This window comes from Octopus sinensis, linkage group LG6 (assembly GCF_006345805.1).
Source record: "Octopus sinensis linkage group LG6, ASM634580v1, whole genome shotgun sequence".
In the NCBI taxonomy this organism is placed as follows: Eukaryota; Metazoa; Mollusca; class Cephalopoda; order Octopoda; family Octopodidae; genus Octopus; species Octopus sinensis.
Genome location: NC_043002.1, coordinates 10,052,042 through 10,058,455, shown reverse-complemented (window position 1 = coordinate 10,058,455; position 6,414 = coordinate 10,052,042). Strand labels below are relative to the sequence as shown.

Here is a 6,414-nt window from a genome sequence, read left to right as displayed (position 1 = left end):
TGTTAATAGAGTTATATTGTAATTCAAAAGCCAATGAAAAGAATCAACAGATTCTCGTCCCGGCCGACTTGGTCCCTCGGAAACGAAACTTCGCTGTTTGAAGAGAATTGTGGAAAACGAGCCCCGTTCGAAGGCTTCTGATATTGCAAAATCGCTAGAAATTAGTCCAATAATGTGTGTTACATATCTGCATAAGCTTGTGTATTATGGACGAGCAGCTAGAAGAAAACTTCTCCTTCAACCGATTAATATCATACAAAAGATTTTGAAAAATATATATATAAGATAAGGAAGAGAAGAAATGGAGCAATGCATAACAATTGGAATTTGATCATTAGTGTTGAATGATCATATTTTAATTATGGCTAAGATAACATTTACAGCTGTGTCAGTTCGTTATTTTTGAGGTAAACTTGCGTTTACCTAACCAGCGTCATCAGAATGACTTGAACTTTACCAGAGGAATATTTACTTTTGCGCAGGTCGAAGCGCTGGTAGAATCGTGCGAAAATTGTTTGACGGCATTGCGTTCTTCTTCACATTTTAATTCCAAATTCCACAGAGGTTGACTTGCCCTCTCTGTAGAAATTCATGAGTTTGCACCAAAATTTGAAGCTAATATTTTCTATTGTTTTATTTTAATTACAGATGCACACGTATGCACTCGCTTTGCTTCTCTTTCTTCCTCTCCTTGTCAATTGTTATAACGGTATTGTGGATAGCATTGTAGCCGCGAGTAAGATTTCATTTTTTTATTACATTTAAAAAGATATATATTTGTACTTGTCACACTATGAACTTCGTTTAGATCACTTCAAGTACCTACATAATTCGGATCTTTTCGGTTTGACCGGCAATTTTTTCTAGCGGTGTCATATGAAATTGTCACCCATAATTATGACCCTAGTATCGATCTATTGCACTTCAATCTGTTTTAGGGTTAGGGTTAGAGTTAGGGTTAGTTAGGGTTAGGGTTAGGGTTAGGGATATCTTTTTCTTCAGAAATGTAAATAAACCCAATCTGTTTCTTAAACGAGGGACATATTCATACGGCGCAGAATGTTTTCACCTCAATAGACGTCATTGATTGGTTGAAATTGCAGAAATTGAAGAAAAAAAACAACAAATATCTTACAAACTATAGAATTTTCTCAATAAAGCCAAGAGAAAAAGATGTTTTATAAAGACATTCTACCAGTATACGAAGTTTAAAAGTGTTTAGTTACGTGGAAATTATTTCAAAAAACTGCCATTCAAACCGAAAAGATCCCATAATTCTTCCTCCAGTCGCCTTCAACATTTCAAACGGTCAGATATTATTGTGAATCTCTCTCTAATAAACGGCAGTTTGTCTGTGCGTGTTTCTTCTGTGTGTCTGTTGCTTGTACCCTCACCCTGACCACGGCTTTCAACCGATTCTGATGAAACTTGACACAAACATAGCCCAATGTCATAATTCAAAACTAACGCAGCGAAAATTTTGAAAAGATCCCCCAGTTCTGAAAAAAATCGATAAATTCGACATGGGGTCGAGAATCAGAACACAAACCATAAACTGTCTAGGGGACGCAACTCCACCTTTTTTAAATCTCAAAAAAAAATTTAACATCATTTTTTCTATTTTTTGCTATTTTTTGGCTAGAACTCTCTAAAAATGCTTTATAGTTATTTCCCTTACAAACCTGAGCAACGCCGGGCGATACTGCTAGTAGTTTCTAAAACCATTTGCAAAATTTTGTAATTCGCTAAAATAAATAATCTAATCAGTACGAATTTTATTGTCGATCATCTTCACACCTACAACGTCTGTAAATAAAGTTTAAATACCGATATTACAAAAACTATATATCAAGTTTTAACACTGATCTTCTAGAACGCTGCGTTTCTCTGTGAACTAATAAATTAACATCCGTAAATATATTTATTTACACGAGGCGGTGAGCTGGCAGAAACGTTAGCACGCCCGGCGAAATTCTTAGCGGTGTTTCGTCTGCCGCTATGTTCTGATTTGAAATTCCGCCGAGGTCGGGGAGTAAGTAAATAAGCACACCGGGTGAAACGCTTCGTGGCATTTCGTCTACCACTACGTTCTGAGTTCAAATTCTGCCGAGGTCGACTTTGCCTTTCATCCTTTCGGGGTCGATTAAATAAGTACCAGTTACGCACTAGGGTCGATATAATCGACTTAATCCGTGTTCTGTCCTTGGTTGTCCTCTCTGTGTTTAGCCCCTTGTGGGTAGTAAAGAAATAGGTATTTCGTCTGTCTAAAGCGGCGAGCTGGCAGAAACGTTAGCACGCCGGGCGAAATGCTTAGCGGTATTTCGTCTGTCGCTACGTTCTGAGTTCAAATTTCGCCGAGGTCGACTTTGCCTTTCATCCTTTCGGGGTCGAGTAAATAAGTACCAGTTACGCACTGGGGTCGATATAATCGACTTAATCCGTGTGTCTGTCCTTGTTTGTCCTCTCTGTGTTTATCCCCTTGTGGGTAGTAAAGAAATAGGTATTCCGTCTGCCTTCATGTTCTGAGTTCAAATTCCGCCGAGGTCGACTTTGCCTCTCATCCTTTCGCTGGTCGATAAATTAAGTACCAGTTACGCACTGCAGTCGATCTAATCGACTGGCCCCCCGCTCCAGAAATTTTGAGCCTTTTGCCCAAAGTAGAAAAATATATTTATTTATACGAAACTGTGGCGCGAGTGGCTGTGTGGTAAGTAGCTGGCTTACCAACCACATGGTTCCGGGTTCAGTCCCACTGCGTGGCACTTTGGGCAAGTGTCTTCTACTATAGCCTCGGGCCGACTAAAGCCTTGTGAGTGCATTTGGTAGACGGAAACTGAAAGAAGCCCGTCGTATATATGTATATATATATATTTGTGTGTGTGTTTGTGTGTCTGTGTTTGTCCCCCCCCACATCGCTTGACAACCGATGCTGGTGTGTTTACGTCCCTGTAACCTAGCGGTTCGGCAAAAGAGACCAATATAATAAGTACTAGGCTTACAAAGAATAAGTCCTGGGGTCGATTTACTCGACTAAAGGCGGTGCTCCTGCATGGCCACAGTCAAATGACTGAAACAAGTAAAAGAGTAAAAGAGTAAACGAGTAACTCATCTTTTACAGACATAAAGCCTTCTTAAGTGCAAACGCGAACGCTAATTCATTTTCGTATTTTGTACTTCCTGTTATTGTTTTTGAAAATATTATACGAACATATTCGATAAACATCTACTAAACCACTGATCTGCAATGACGAAGCAGTTTAGTTTTGCCTTGTGATTTAATAGTATAGAGATTGTTAGAGATTTGAATCTCCAAATTCTCTCATTCTACCTTACTCTTTTACTCTTTTACTCTTTTACTTGTTTCAGTCATTTGACTGCGGCCATGCTGGAGCACCGCCTTTAGTCGAGCAAATCGACCCCGGGACTTATTCTTTGTAACCCCAGTACTTATTCTATCGGTCTCTTTTGATGAACAGCTAAGTGACGGGGACGTAAACACGCCAGCATCGGTTGTTAAGCAATGCTAGGGGGGACAAATACAGACACACATAAACATATACACACATATACATATATATATATATACATATATACGACAGGCTTCTTTCAGTTTCCGTCTACAAAATCCACTCACAAGGCTTTGGTTGGCCCGAGGCTATAGTAGAAGACACTTGCCCAAGGTGCCACGCAGTGGGACTGAACCCTGAACCATGTGGTTGGTTAGCAAGCTACTTACCACACAGCCACTTCTACGCCTATATTCCGTTATTCACTACTTTTTCTTCTACTACTGCTTGTGAAAAATCTAAACGGCATACAAATCAGTATTTTCCTATTTCTCAATGTGTGCCACTAATATGCTTTCTTTATTCGTGTTCTGACTATTTATCAACATCCAGCAATCTAATTTAATATTCGACTCTTTACTCTCTCTTTTACTTGTTTCAGTCATTTTGACTGCGGCCATGCTGGAGCACCGCCTTTAATCGAGCAACTCGACCCCGGGACTTATTCTTTTGTAAGCCCAGTACTTATTCTATCGGTCACTTTTGCCGAACCGCTAAGTAACGGGGACATAAACACACCAGCATCGGTTGTCAAGCAATGCTAGGGGGAGAAACACTGACACACAAACAAACACACGCATATATATATATATATATATATATATATATATATATATATATAATATATATATATATATATATATATATATATATATATACAGGGTCAGGCAAAATGATCTGACACATTTGTAGGTTAAATAAAAGGCAAATGAAGTAAAGAAACAAAAAAGTGTTTTTATTTTGAAAAGTACATATAATGCCATTTTGTTTCATTATGTTTTAAAAATTAAATCAGTCAAATGGGATCCATTATTGTCCACACACTGTCGAATGCGTTCACGAAAGTTGTCAATAACTCGGCGGGTCATTTCATGTGGAATGGCAGTAATTTCTTGACGAATTGCATCTTTAAGTTGTTCAATAGATCGAGGGCGATTAATGTATACCTTTGACTTGAGGTATCCCCAGAGAAAAAAATCGCACAGATTTAAATCAGGTGAACGGGCGGGCCAACCGATGTCACCACGCAATGAGATCAAATGACCAGGGAACATATTCCTCAAAATCCCCATCGCACGTCGAGAAGATGCAATTCGTCAAGAAATTACTGCCATTCCACATGAAATGACCCGCCGAGTTATTGACAACTTTCGTGAACGCCTTCGACAGTGTGTGGACAATAATGGATCCCATTTGACTGATTTAATTTTTAAAACATAATGAAACAAAATGGCATTATATCTACTTTTCAAAAATAAAAACGCTTTTTTGTTTCTTTACTTCATTTGCCTTTTATTTAACCTACAAATGTGTCAGATCATTTTGCCTGACCCTGTATATATATATATATACGACGGGCTTCTTTCAGTTTCCGTCTACCAAATCCTCTCACAAGGCTTTGGTCGGCCCGAGGCTATAGTAGAAGACACTTGCCCAAGGTGTCACGCAGTGGGACTGAACCCGGAACCATGTGATTGGTAAACAAGCTACTTACCACACAGCCACTCCTGCGCCTGGAAAAGCAAAGTCAACATTGGCTGCAATTGAACTCAGGACATTCAGTCAAGAAATGCTACTAAGCAGTTTATCTGGCATGCTAATGATTCTGCCAGCTTGTAACAAAGCTCTTGGTTAAGATAACATCTATTGGATATGATGACTGCATTATTTTCTCACGAAAAATGTGAATGACTTGCTTCTAAACCGTAAATCATACTTTTGTTTTGTCTTCAGGCTGTTCGGGTTGTTACGTCGACAAACATTGCATATGTGAAGATCAAACTGCCATCCTTAGATCGAAATATGATTGCAAACTGATAGAATGCAGAAATAACCAGACAAAAATTGAGAAAATATGTAAGTAAACACTATAAAACTGAGCCCTTAAAGGTCGAGCAGTTAAGTTGCAATATTACACTCAAATGTAATACTTTCGTAAATATAAGCTTTAGTCTCTTCAATGAGGAAAGAGAGATTCCCAAACTCAAACACTGGCACACATAAACCTACAGAAGCAACGACCATTCACATCACACACGCACATTCACAGCGACCAAATAGGCGCACACAAAATACACACACACACACACATACACACATGTACACAGACACACACACACACACACAAACAGACAGATATGCATATACAGAGGACAGTGAATTCTGAAGACATGTAACGAGATAAATAAAAATCGAACAATCGAAAAATCGAAATGGCGGTGCCCCAGCATGGCCACAGCTCATGAGCTGAAACTGGAAAAATCAAAATCAAAATCAAATCAGTCAACATCATGGTGTTTGGATTGATCACTCGTGATGGTGACGTTATGCCCCCATTCATGTTCCCCCAATAGCCTCACAATTAGCACAGAAGCCTACATCAAGTGCCTGGCGGAGGTAGTGCTACCCTAGGCCAAGAAGTTGGGAAATGGAAGATCCTGTGTTTGGTAACCGAACTCTGTACCATCCAACACAATGGCTGTGACCGCATTGCCCCTAACGTCTGGCTAAGAAACTCCCCAAAATATATTTCTTTACTACCCCAAATGGGCTAAACACAGAGGGGAGAAAAAAGGACAGACAAACGGATTAAGTCGATTACGTCGACCCTAGTGCGTAACTGGTACTTAATTTATCGACCCCGAAATGAAAGGCAAAGTCGACCTCGGCGGATTTTGAACTCAGAACGTAGCGGCAGACGAAATACGGCTAAACATTTCGCCAGGCGTGCTAACGTTTCTGCCAGCTTGCCGCCTTTTAAAATAGCAATCCATTCATTATTATGCGTGGGGCGCTGCTGAGCGAGGGACCAACAGAAGTCCTTGTAGCACCAATGATGAACTGAAGC

The 6,414-nt window shown here is 39.7% G+C and overlaps 1 long non-coding RNA gene across 1 annotated transcript in view; it reads left to right on the top strand.

Annotated features, from left to right (window-relative positions):
• Positions 1 to 2,192, top strand: part of LOC118763702 — a 12,339-nt gene extending 10,147 nt beyond the window's left edge. Inside the window, exons 2-3 of the long non-coding RNA XR_004999458.1 lie at positions 1,935 to 2,024; positions 2,112 to 2,192. This is a non-coding gene — a long non-coding RNA (uncharacterized LOC118763702). The remainder of the gene's footprint in view (positions 1 to 1,934; positions 2,025 to 2,111) is intronic.
• The last annotated feature ends 4,222 nt before the right edge of the window (positions 2,193 to 6,414 follow it).